General features: G+C 37.7%; 1 protein-coding gene across 4 annotated transcripts in view; it reads left to right on the top strand.

The window, feature by feature from the left end:
• Positions 1–13,956, top strand: part of LOC6041189 — a 141,718-nt gene that overhangs the window by 94,663 nt on the left and 33,099 nt on the right. The window lies entirely within an intron of this gene.

Raw genomic sequence — 13,956 nt, 5'->3', positions numbered from 1 at the left:
CAACTGATTATTTCATTGATATATACGGGGAAAGTCATTTTTTCGTGTTCCGAAACATGTTTTTTAAAGAAAAAGGTTACAAATTTTTGCGCACCCTAAAAATGATGATCATTATTTTAAAGCAAAAAAAAATGTATCGTCTTTTTTAACCAGTTTCATTAAGATTGATGCCGGGAATCATGAGAAATAAGCGATTTTGTTCTTCATCCAGCAGAAAGGAATACGATTTTTGGCAAGTAACCTCATTTTGGCGCCACCTACATTTAAAACACAGTCGCGCTGCAATACCTCAATCCACAGACAAACAGACGACAATTCTCTCTAACGCCATCTAGTTGTGAAAACGGCAACTGCACAAAATGTGTCTTAACCTAAGTCTTAACACATTTTCAACTAGCTGTCAAACGCGTGGTGAATTCAAATGGCTGGGGTGAGTTTCTTACCACTCAATTTGGCCGTTAAATTGTTAGTTGATGTATTTATTATTGTGATTTTTTTTCTGTTTATTCTACAAACCGGGTCTTTTCCATCCCTGAACGTTGTGCGTCGTTCGAGTGCGCCAGTGGAATTTGGGCGGTCGTCGAGTACATTTTCACGGCTGATTGCTTCCATCGGCGGCGTACTGGTGAAAAGTTGGAGAGGGAGGATCCGTCGCAGCCCCCCCCCCCCTCCTAGGGTATGTGTTGGAGCATGAAGGTTTCCAATAGTGTGCAAATTATAATGGTGGGTGGTCGTCGTTGCGACTCGTGCTAAAAAGTGGGCTGGTCGCAATAACATTTATGGTTTGAATGTGCGTGTGAGTTATTTTGTTTTTTGCTATCTAGGGCAAAGCAAATGTCGAGCACGACAAGTCACGTGACTGTAAATTGTCAAAACAAGAAAAAGAAAACTTCAAAACTCAAATTTTCTATCAAAGAAGGAACTTTATAAAAAAAAGTATCGATGAGCGCTCTCTAAAAAGAAGACTAGTAACAGACCGAGACTCTCTTCTCTTTTGAGCATTTTTTCTATTTACCGTAGAAACTTTTCAAAAGGGCATAACCTTGGATCTAAAGAAACAGTCTATCCCACTTGCTCTAGTGGCAGTTCACGTTGAGTGTGAGTGGGATATTGTGATTGTCCAGACGTCAACGGTCGCACAATGTTTGTAAACATAGTTTTAACCAGGACTTTGAAGTCAGAGCTGGTAGAATCGAGTACTTTAAGGACCCGAAGTCGGATTCGGAGCCGGAGTCGACAAATTCTGAATTGCCAGAGTAGGAGTCGCTAAATTTCAGAAGGCGAAGTCGGAATAGGCTGATTTTCAACAACTTTGTTAGCGAGTAGCTGTTTCAGTCGGAATTTGCTACAAGATTTGATATTTTAATTCCATTTCATGACCATTACAGGGACAGCAGTCGACATTAGAATGGTTGTCAAATGAGAGCCCACAACAAAGCACTAGCTGTCAAATGTTAGCCCATGACAAATCAATATTTTTTTAATTTTACATTTTTTTCGCAATTTCGCAATAAATTCTTGAAAAAACACGTGAATTGTGTTGCTGATTGAAAATTCTATCATATTATTGGAGATGCCATCATAATATTGGCAGAAAATTCAAATAGAAAAAAAGTGATTTTTCTGTTTACCTTTTTTGCTTTTTTCTTTTGGTCGATCAAAAAGTGCGCCCGTACACTGAGAATCGGCATTACACAGTTTTCAGTTCGTTTTTACACATTTGCATGGGACTTTTGAGTTCAACCAGAATAACATAATTCGTGTTACCGAAGTAATATGTATAATACTGATTCTCAGTGTTTATCATCTGAACTTCCAAGATGGTGGCTTCTTCGCTACCCCCTGCTATTAACTAATCGCGTAAATCTCTAATTTTATCGTGCTTGAACAACTCCTTTGATCCGTCCATTTATCGTAAATACAAAGTTGCAAGATTATTATCAAGTTAATATTAAACTGCCCACAACACAACACAAGAAGTTGCAGAAATCCTTTCCATCTACCCTTTTCGCCGTTTCATTAGCTTGCGGCGGTGTTTCAACCTCTAGGAGTCGGTAATGAAGATTAGGTCCCGACTCTGCAGAGGTCGCTCAGGCACATATGTGACCACCATGGCCTGGCAGGTTCGACGGAGTGGCCTGCAAGATTCATAATAAAATTATGAACTTTTTGCACTGTGCACAGTAAAACTTATCATTTGAAAACCATCAGAAGAGGTATAAGAGTAAAAAAACGAAGTTGACTTTATAGCTGTCGGCTACCATTGCTAGTACCAACCACTAGTGTCTTCCTTTTATCTACAAGGACTTCGCCGCCCTGGGCTCCTAAGTGTATGAAAGTATGGCACGGAGCGACGGCGCCGAATACCCATATTTACACAAAGAATTTTAGACCGCCCGCCGCGGGATTCGAACCGTCGACCTCTGGATAGTGAGTCCAGTGCGCGGTCCGATTGATCCACACGGGCGGGACATAAGAGTAAAATGTTCTTAATTTTATCTGAGAGATTTATGGTTAGAGTGAGAGTGTAATTCTCTCAAATTACTTCAAATTTAAGAGATCTTTCCACTCGATTGGTTACTACGCAAACTTGGGTAGGGAAATTCTGAAAGTTTGATTTTTTCCAATATCGAAAACAAAACTTTTTTTACTGTGAATCGCTCCAAGTCTGTTGCATAAGCCGTTCGCGTCCAGAAGCACGTTCGTGTGCCACTAACCTCTCAACACGAGTGAAAGAGGTTCGACCTGCAGGATGATGCACCCCCAAGAATACCTGCAATCACGTGCAGCGTCGCGCTTCCGCGTGGTGAGTTCTGCGCAATTTATCAAACCTCCAATCGACACACTGCAGTGAATCGAATTGATTCGTGACCGCGGCCGTTTGAGGTCACCGCAGTAGCTCCAGCGATTCGCCGAAAGCCCCCTCGGGCCGGAATTTGTGACGTCAATGGCCCACACAGTCGAGAGCCAGCATAACAAGGTGTTATGCAAAAAAAAAGCTCGCGACGATCGTTTGAACTTTTTTCAAACTGGCAACACTGCCACTGCCACAGTTGGTTAATCCGGCGCTGAAGAGTTCCACTTCTCGCGGAACTGTTGATGACCTATTGAGAAATTAGTAATTACGCGCGAAACCTCTGATGCCAGCCGCCCAACTGCACTGCCGAGAAGATCGTGGAAAGATTGGCAGCACTTCACCGTGGAAGGCCGGCACTGATTTCAGGAGAGGTTTGAAGGAAAAAAAAACAGGGACACTCGATGTTGAAAAGTGCTGATGAGCCAATTGGATAAGCCTTGGTCGGGGTTTGTTTGTGGAAGGCGTGCCGTCAATGGAAACCGGTGCAACAATTGAGAAATTACCCCAGGAATGCTTTCTACCGCCCGGGTTGTTGTGGGAGGAAATGATCACGAGCCACGCTCGGACGAAGGCCGGAATCGCACATCGATCATAATCGCGTGGCTTGGAATGTGCCCCTCCAGTTAGCGTTGAATCCCAAGAAATGCCTGTCCTAGGAGAGCTTGGAGAAGGGTCGTGTCGCGATGATCGCGGAAGGAATGGTCATTAACCTGAATTGCTACGGTTGGACAGCAGGACAACCTTCCACTGATGATGATTAGTTTGTTTTGCGAATCGGTGAAAATTCCTATGATTTGGAATGTCAACAAATTACTACACGCAAAACGTTTACAAATACTCATGAACTTTGCGAAAAGATTTCTCTCCGTGCACTTTCCAATAGAGATATCCACGCGTGAGAAGGTGTTAGTTTGTAACAAAATTACACACAGACATAGGCAAATCGAGTAGATTAATTCGTCTGTCAAAATCAGCTGTGCCCTTTATTATACCACGAGCACGTGGTAAACAGCTGGTTTTTACAGACGATTGGTCTACTCGATTTGCCTATGTCTGCGTGAAAATAGTGTAAACAAAATCAGCTGCTAGGAATTCAGCCAATCACAGTCGATCAAAACCAAAACAATACTTCAAATACAAATACTAACACAGAATCGTGATGTGCGTGAGAGAAACCGTGGAGATCTCTATACACCTCCATTTCGGACGCATCGTTGATAGCTCACTCACTCACCACGTTGCGTCACTATTTCGTGGGCAATTTGCTTGCGCTATTCAAATTTTACAAACTACATGCTAAAATTTACTGCGGCACGCCACGACTTTGCCTTAATTTACCTTTCATATCGTGAACACACACACACACACTCACACGCAGATTAGCTTTATTTCGGCACTTTAATTTTCTCTTGTCGGAAAAAAGCAAACAAACAAAAAGCCGAGCGGAACCCTAACACCACAAAGTAAACATTGTCCGCGGTCAGTGTGGGAAAAAGGCAATCTTGAGGAAGGAAAATGTGCCCAGGTCGAATTAATTTCTTTCCAGCACGCCAACATGCATCAAAAGCTAGGGACGCCGCCGCCGGATTTGGGCGCGAAAAATGATTACCTCAGTGCATGCGAATTGGTCATGCTCAAGCCGCGAACAAAAGTGAGAGCCCACGAAGAACTGTCAACGGGTGCGGCTCTCTTGGGTGTACAGTAACCTAAAGCCCAGTGATCGTGTAATCGGCTTAGACATGCACAGTTAGCGGCCGGCGGTTTATGATAGTAAGTGATTGCAGAGGATGATTTCCCTAGTGGAAAAATGCGCAGCAAAAATGTTATTGGGGAAGTTGCATAATATGATTTGAATTTTTGTGGAAGAGTTTACGTTAGAGTCAACGATGGAATGTCACTGAACACTTACTGGAATATCGAAACAAAGTCTCTTTTTGGTAAAATGCTCATTGAGCGAATTTTTACCTTTTTTTAGAGAGTTTTGATGTCATCAACATATCCACGCAAAAAATATTTTCAACGATCAGCCTGTGATACAAATTCAATGAAATGTAAATTTAAGTAACCTCATTGTTTTAAGGAAATTTTTCTTCATTTAAATTTTTTACCTCAATCTACAAATACAAAATCGTTTCTTGAGCCTTTTTGGGTCTCGAAATTGCAGTTTAAAATGTTTACCAATCTTCATTCGCACTGAGTGATTTTTCAAAAGTTGGACAAACTTGTTGTTGAACTTATTATTAGATTTTTTGATAGTTAAAAATATTACTAATATATAATTTTCCATTTATGCAGGGCCTCGTGGCGCGGTGGTTAGCGGCTTCGGCTGCCGATCCCTAAGTTGCTATGGGGCGCGGGTTCGATTCCCGCCTTATACTCCTGGCCTTCTATCGGATGGGGAAGTAAAACGTCGGTCCATTTGCGTAAAAGAGGTTTTGAATGACTCACCACACATAACCTTCGGACGCCTAGAAATGAGCAGGAACTTGCAACAGAGCCCACAAAAGACCCGGGGGTCGTTAAAGTGGATTGCTTTGCTTTTTTTTGCAGTATGGCATTTTTGCAATATGATAAATAACGACACAAAGTAACAACTTTAAGTTGATTTATTTTAGATCAACTGTAAATGTTCACAATGGAGCACTGGATTCAAGTAGTAGAAATGACAGTTCTCCCATAAGGAATACATTGTAGAAAAAAGCAAAAACTGCTCGAATGGAAATGCTCCATTATCGGACACTAACTTTACAAATAATGTCTGATTTTTATTCCCTACATAAATATAATTTAATATGCAAAACACAAAATTACTTATTGACATCAAAAAAGGAAATTACTTCGATACAGCGAAATTGGCTTACTAAGAATTAAAAAAACAAGATTATGAGTTTTTCTATGCTTGATAGAGGATATGGAATTCAAACTTATCTTGAAAAGGTTTTCCTTCTTAAAAAATAATAAATATTTCATTCCTGGTGTGTTACTGCTTAGAATGTTTCAAGGTAAATTTTGGGGTCCACATTTCTTGGGTACTCTCAATTATAGTTATTGGAATTTTTTAAAGTTTAAATTTACACCTTTAGAATAAGAAGATTAGAGAAGCATTGGTTTATTCAAATTTGAGAATCGAACATTGAACATCCAATATTCTAAACAATTTTGAATTTTTCAAATGTTTTTCTGATTAAATTTTTAATTTTGGGTCGATATTTGTAAGTATAAAATTTCCCGGGAGTCTCGACCAAATTTCCCGGGAATCGAGAGGTCCAAAAATGGCCGATTTCCCGGGAATTCCCGCTCGTCACCCTCTAAGCATGAGTATATTTTTTATACTTCAACAATATATAAGATATATTTTCAGTGAGCTTTAATTAACATTTCAATCAACAAGCAAAACAATGTACCAACGATTTCACGTCAAATGTGCATCCAAGTTTCTCCAACATAATTGGACTCGTATTTTTGTATGGTGATTAGGGTAATCCTACCAGAATTGGGGTGGTCGAAAATAAATGCGTTTTTCTTCGATTTGTCAAAAACTATTTTTTTTTTTCAAAAATAATTTCGGCTGAGCCGATCTCAGCTCTTGAAGTTTCCGTAAACCGGGGTGACATTGATACGTTGAAGTAAATTGGTTTTGATAGCAATAAAAAAGTTTCATGATATATGATCATTTTTTTGGGTACCGTCAGCAATGGTTACATTAGGTCTGGAATATGATAATTTAAGAGCAGTTCTCTACGAAATCGATCTTTTTTTTTAATTTTAATTTTTGTATTTTTAAATCCGGCTGAAACTTTTTTGGTGCCTTCGGTTTACCCAAAGAAGCCATTTTGCATAATTAGTTTTTCCAAATAAATTTCCATACAAATTTGGCAGTTGTCCATACAAAATGGTATATAATAATTTAAAAATCTCTATCTTTTGAAGGAATGTTTTGATCGAATTGGAGTCTTCGGCAAAGTTGTAGGTATGGATAAGGACTACACTAGAAAAAAATAATACACGGTTAAAAAAAAATTGTGATTTTTAATTAAACTTTTTGTCACTAAAACTTGATTTGCAAAAAAAAATGCTTTTTTTTTTATTTTTTGATATATTTTAGGGGACATAAAATGCCAACTTTTCAGAAATTTCCATGTTTTTATATTGTTTTCGAAAAGATCGGAAAATCTCACGAATGTTTCATATTTTAACTTAGTAAATCGGACCATTAGTTCCTGAGATATCGACGTTAGAAAATGGTGGGTTGTTTGGGTGAGACTTAGAAAACATTAATTTTTATGTTTTAAACCTTTGCACGGCAATATCTCAGCAACTAAAGGTCTTATCAACTAAGTTCAAAAATGCAAAATATAGAGAATTTTCTCAGCTTAACAAAAATATTTTATGCAAAACTGGGCAAATTTGATTTTACATCGAAAAATGAAGATGGAAAATTTTTGCGACCAATATTTCGATTTTTTTTTTAAATCAGTATTGATTCAAAAATTCATAACCTGTTCAAAGATTTATAGCAAAATCTGGAAATTTCTGAAAAGTTGGCATTTGATGTTTCCTAAAACAAATAAAAAAATAGCCTTTTTTGCAAATCAAGTTTTAGTGACAAAAAGTTAAAATAAAAATCTCAAATTTTTTTACCGTGTATCAATTTTTTTCAGTGTAGTCCTTATCGATACCTACAGCTTTGGCGAGGACATCAAATCGATCAAAAAATACCTTCAAAAGATACAAATTTATGAATTTAAATACATCATTTTCAAAAATTAAAATTATAAACAAGATTGATTTTGGAGAGAACTGCTCAATAATAAAAAACGTTACTGTTGTAATATACTAGCTTAGTCATAGCTTGCTAAGTCATAGACTACTTAAATCTTAGCTAAGCTAGTATATTACAACAGTTACTTAATCCACCCTTAGGTGGTTGGTGCCTTTCTCACATTTAGAGGGAATGCTATCTAAAATAGATACAAAAGGGCAAACCTTTCAGAGTTCTATCAACTTGATTCAATATTTATACCATCAGATTGGGTAGTCGGATATTCATAATTCTGAGTACTTATCTGGAGTTTTTTTTTCAAAGGTCCAATAAACCAAATTTTCAGTTTTTGCTTTATGGGTGAAAGCAAAACTGGAAATTTGGTTTATTGGACTTAAAAAAAACTCCAGTTATGTGCGTATAACTTTTGATAGGGTTGTCAGATCTTCAATCTTTTGAACTCGTTGGAAAGGTCTTTCAAATACCTTTCTAAAAATGTATATCACGACGTGGTTTCTCACAAAAACCTCGCTTTTTACAATCTTCCGGACTTTTGATAAAATCATTTTTTTAGCATAACTACTTCAAGTACATAACTAAACTTTATAATTTTCAATAGCGACTTATGGGACCCCAAGACGGATCGAATGAGACCAAAACGGTCCAAATCGGTTCAGCCAGTGCCGAGATAATCCAGCGCACACACATAATCCACCACACATACAGACATTTGCTCAGAATTTGATTCTGAGTCGATATGTATAAGTGAAGGTGGATCTAGGTATTCAAATTTTATTTTTCGAGTGATTTTATAGCCTTTGAGGAAGGCAAAAATGTATTATAAATTTCAATTTATTTTTTCGTAATGTCAGTAATAGCAGAGAGATTCGAATCAGTAAACTTGACAAAACGAGTAGATATCAGTAATTTTTCAGTTATCAATTTTCTTGCAATTATGGAGTTAGTTTTAAAAAGGACACAATAGCCATTTGCAAATAAGGCTGTTTTTGATCGGTAGTCGAAGTAAACATAATATTATTTTAAATACACCCTCCACGTCGAAAAACAATATAATTTTGTTCTGTTTTAAAGACAAATAAATCAAATTGATGCTGAAGTTCACGTTGACTTTTGCGTCCAACCCAAGAAATAATACTTTTTTGCTTGCTCCAAACGCGAAAAGAAGCACCAAACTTCTAGCAAGTGTCCACCCCATTTGTCATCGTTGACCGCATTCCCCTCCAACAACAGCAATCAAGCCCGGTCAGCGCGCTGTCGTCCAACTGGGTCAAGCTGGGGGCCGCCACTCCAATCTGTCACGTAGAATCTGCATCCACGCCAAGAATTGTTCAGCTCACCGCGATCGGGTCGGATCTTCCGGAACACTTTTCGAGTAAGCCATCCTCACTCCTTAAGCGTGTTTGCGAGCGTATCTTGGATCTCGCGATGTTAATAAATAATACGAAACATCATGCACGTGCTTTTCTGGTAACGTGAACCTGCTGGTTTAGACTTTAAGTCCTGAGACGATTTACGGCCGCGATATTCCATCTCCGCGTGCGTGGCAGTAAACTTAATTGACCTTGGCGTGGCGCTCCGGAAATCTGACCCCGTTGGGCGTTGACACTGTACGGGTTGTGATCTTGAAGATACTGCTTTGCAGAACCTCCGAAATATGTGCCAAAACTTCCTACTTCAAACAATCGGAAACGTGACCCCGTGCTTAACGACACCAACGTGTTCCAAATAGCTCTCCCCGGTCGTCCCACGCATCAGGTCGGAATCTCAAGTGTAGATTACCGTATGTGTGTGCTAGACCGATCTGTAGTTGTTGTGCTCACAAAACACACTCGACATGAACGTCTTGGGGGAAGAATGCTGCTCTCCAAACGTCGTCGCCGTATCCAAGTTCTCCTCCCATAGACGAACGTTGCGGACTAGGTTTACGAGCAAAAAATGCAAATCCAGCTCGATTGTCATTCTCGTGCTGGGTGGCTCAAGCTGCGATGTTCATGACCGACTCCACCGCACACGCACATATTGGCGCGCCAAAGCTGTGTGATGGCATTATTGTCATTATTGGCGCAATAACTGTCTGGACGACCTCTCAAACAACCACTCGAACGCAAGTGCAAGTGTTATTGCTTCGCACTTGTCATCGTCGCGGTGCGTGATCGAGCACTCGAGTACGCTTTTCGAGCTATTCTTGGTCAAGCACGAATGGCTTCATCAACTACTTTCCGCCACGGACAATTGAAACGGGCTTGCGGAATGAGTGTTTATTGCAGCGAAAGAGAAGTCTCACACATTTTGAACACCCATGAGCTTGGAATACTTTTTTGGCTGTCGACCTTCCGAATTTAAGGGTATTGTTGATCCGCCCTCTTCTTAATTCATCAGTGAAAGTTCTTAATCAGAGAAATACTGCATTTAGAAACTTTTATGAAACGATTATGGTTATCGTTATCGTCTGGACACAATTTTGCGTCGTTTGATACCCATATTGCAAAAGATATGGGTTTGGGAAAAAGCAAACCAAATTTCGCTTCGTATTGCATAATTTGAAAGTTTGAGCATTTTCGAAAAGATACGGAAATTGGTGATTTTTTTATATTTTCCTACAAAACTCTAATAAAGTGAATAAAACATACAAAATTTGGCTTCGTTTGATACCCAAAAATTGAGAATTTCCGAAAAAATACGTTAATTTGTAAAAATCCTAGTTAAAAAAAAAATAAAAAACTCTAATAAAGTGAAAAAGCACGAAAGTTTCACTTCGTTTGAAACGCATATTGCAAATTACAAAAATTTGAGTACTTTCGAAATAATACGGTATTTTGTGAAAATGTTAGTATCTTCAATAAAAAAACTCTCTTCATGTGAAAAAGTAAACCAAATTTCGCTTGGTGTATTTTCAAAAAAAATACGGTATTTTGAGTAAATTTTAGTTTTTTTTTTACAAAAAACAAACTACAATAAAGTGAAAAAGCTTGCAAAATTTCGCTTCGGTTGATACCCATATTGCAAATTATAAAAATTTCAGTACTTTCGAAAAAATCGGTATTTTTTTACCAATTTTGAGTACATATTTTACTTTGAATATGTCCTCAAAATACGGAAATTGGTGATTTTTTTTTTATATTTTCCTAAAAAACTCTAAAAAAGTGAAAAAGCATACAAAATTTCGCTTCGTTTGATACCCAAACATTGAGAATTTTCGAAAAAATACGATAGTTTGTGAAAATCTTAGTTAAAAAAAATTAAATGAAAAACTCTAATAGAGGTGAAAAAGCATCAAAAGTATCACTTCGTTTGATACGCATATTGCAAATTACAAAAATTTTAGTACTTTCGAAAAAATACGATATTTTGAGAAAATGTTAGTATCACTTTGTTTGCAAATTTTGAAAATTTGATTATTTTTGAAAAATACGGCATTCAGAGAAAATTTTAAGTTTTTATTTAAAAAAAACTTTAATAAAATGAAAAAGAATGCAAAATTTCGCTTCGTTTGATACCCATATTGCAAATTATGAAAATTTGAGTATTTTCGAATAAATACGGTATTTTTTGACCAATTTTGAGTAAATATTTTACTTTGAAACTTACTACATAAATGTTGAAAATTTTAAACAAATATATTCTTAGCGAAAGCATTGAAAATTTGACATAATATGGTTGAATTAATCGATTTTAAAAATTGAAAAAAAAAATTACAGTCCATTAACGGCGATAACATTATCGCCGATAGAATAATCGAAATAACGATAACGATAACGATAACGAAAGATTATCAACTGTTTTCTTGATTCACCGAAAGGCCACAAATACATCTGAGCAATTCTGTACCAAAACTGGAAATGGATTTTATTTGCATTTTTTTTATTTGACCAAAGAAGCTATTTTGTGTCGTTGGTTCACCCATTCAAGTCCATACAAAAACGGTACGTAAATATTCAAACAGCTGTAACTTTTGAGTGAATTTTCTGATCAATTTGAGTATTTTTGAGGACACGGAAAAAATTGTCGATATTTTTATTAACTTTTTTTCTACAAAAACTCAATTTCCCAAAATACGTATTTTTTATTTTAGAAATTTTTTGTATGTTTTAGGGGACAAAAATCCGCAACTTTTTAGCCAAAAACAAATCAAAATTTCATACAAAACAAAATTTGACATAATTTTTTGAAATTAAAAAAAAATATTTTCAGAAATGGTCACTTATGTTCACTTTTTTTTTAAATTCGAAAAACTGCAAATATTTCGTTGAAATCAAACTTTTGAAAACGGAGCCCTTTATCAAAAAATCTGTAGATTACATGTTGATTGCAAATTCAATTTTACATGAAAAATATATCAAATTTTGTTTTGTATGAATTTTTTTTTTAAAACCTCTATTTTTTCCAAATATCATAACTCGGTGGGAAATTTTTTGACCATACTTCTCTATGGCTCAAAAGTTGCGAATTTTTGTCCCCTAAAACTTACAAAAAAAATCTCGAAAATCAAAAAAATACGTATTTTGGGAAATTGAGTTTTTGTGAAAAAAAAGTTAATAAAAAATCGATTACTTTTTTTCGTGTACCTATTTTTTGCTCAATAGTCCTCAATTATACCTCAACAATGCTGTTTGAATATTTACGTATCATTTTTGTATGGACAGCTGCCAAAATTGTATGGAGATTTGTATGGATGAACCAATGACACAAAATAGCTTCTTTGAGCCAAATAAAAAAATAAAAATAGTCGATAAAACAAAATAAAACAGTCGAAAGAGTGACCTCCGGCGAGGACGGAAGTTACGCCGGATTCTCCCTACCAACTCTTCATTTGTTTCGTTTTTCCCAAATATTTTGGACCCTTTCGCAGAGACCTCCGCGGTCGTCTATGCGTCGCATGCGGACCGATTTCGTAATCGTGTCCGCAGTAGGTCTGGCAAATCTTCCGCAAAACCGTTCAGACACAAAAACTGTGACCGCTGCAAATCGCCTCCGGTGATGACGAACGAAATAAATGTGATTGTGAGGGTTTCCCTCCGGAGGAAGCCGGAAATGGTCCGTATCAAATGTGTTTCGAGAGATTGGAATTTTTAGGTGGTCACTTAAACTCGAATTAATTTTATAATTATGATGTGAGCTTATGAGAAAACTAAAAATTATCACAATCATACTCCCCCATTTAATACGACCCACAATTCCTGATGTTTTACAACACTGAACGCACGACTTCAGATATAATCCATTAAACTTGAATCAATTTGGATTTAAAAGACAAGTGCCCCCATTTCGCCAAGACCCTTCACGCCGATTACGTCCACACCAACCCGTTCGCATGAACTCTCGCAAGATTCTCAAAGAAAGCAAGAAACCGGTTTCTGAATCAGTGTGACTGTTTGAACTTTGCATGTGAGCCCCCTCGCGCACGAGCGATTCACATTCCGGCGAGGGTCGTTCCTCTTCTCTTTCAGCTTACTTCATCGAAGTTCTGACCTACTGTGCATGTGCTTGTTCTTCTTCCCTTGGTCAGCTGGCGCTGCGCACATGAACAAATGACCTCATCCTTCCACGATCAATCAAGGTCACCTCGACGACCAAAAAAAAAACCCCGGAATTCCTTTCAATATTTTGACACAATCACACATCCCAGCGATGAATATCACCGTTTTTCGGAGATCGGCAAGCGAAGCACAGCAGTACCGTTAGCTTCTCACTTTTCGAAAGGGATCTCTCATTACCACCACTTTGCTCGCGTGGAGTCTCCTTTCACCCCTATAATTTGGGCCGCAGCGAGTCGTGCCCGGAGAAGTTGCGTTTTTTTTCTACTCGACGATCTGACGATCTAGAGCTGGTGTTAAAAAGCGCGTTCCTCAAAATGTGATCCAAATTCGTTGGTTAGAAAAAAAGCTGACAAATCGTCGTGTTTTTGTGTCGCATGTCAGCTGATTGCGAGTCCCGTATTGATCTGGATATTCGTGTCATCATTTTGTTGAGTTCGTACGCGTGGTATCGCGGCAAATCCGAAATTATAACTCTACCACGTTGTCCGGATCAGACTGGTAGTAGCTGGTCATTGATCGGTTGTGTCAGGGTGTCCAAACCTTTCATTTAACACATATCAACGAATCGTTTTTGGGGTTAACATTACACAGTAGGCCTGGCTGTAGAGCTTCATTGTGTTTGCTGGTTTGCTACCAAATTTCGTCTTATAATCCGATCATTATACACTCAAACCCCGTTGGTTTGACACCAACTGTTTTCAAACGAACGGGGTCACTTTTTAGTTTGACATCCCTTTTACACGGTGTTCACACATACTACCAAACATTTGTTTTGATAG

Source organism: Culex quinquefasciatus, chromosome 3 (assembly GCF_015732765.1).
Source record: "Culex quinquefasciatus strain JHB chromosome 3, VPISU_Cqui_1.0_pri_paternal, whole genome shotgun sequence".
NCBI classification, from domain to species: Eukaryota; Metazoa; Arthropoda; class Insecta; order Diptera; family Culicidae; genus Culex; species Culex quinquefasciatus.
The sequence above is the reverse complement of the archived record's forward strand: the minus strand, read 5'-3'. Positions and strand labels throughout refer to the sequence as shown.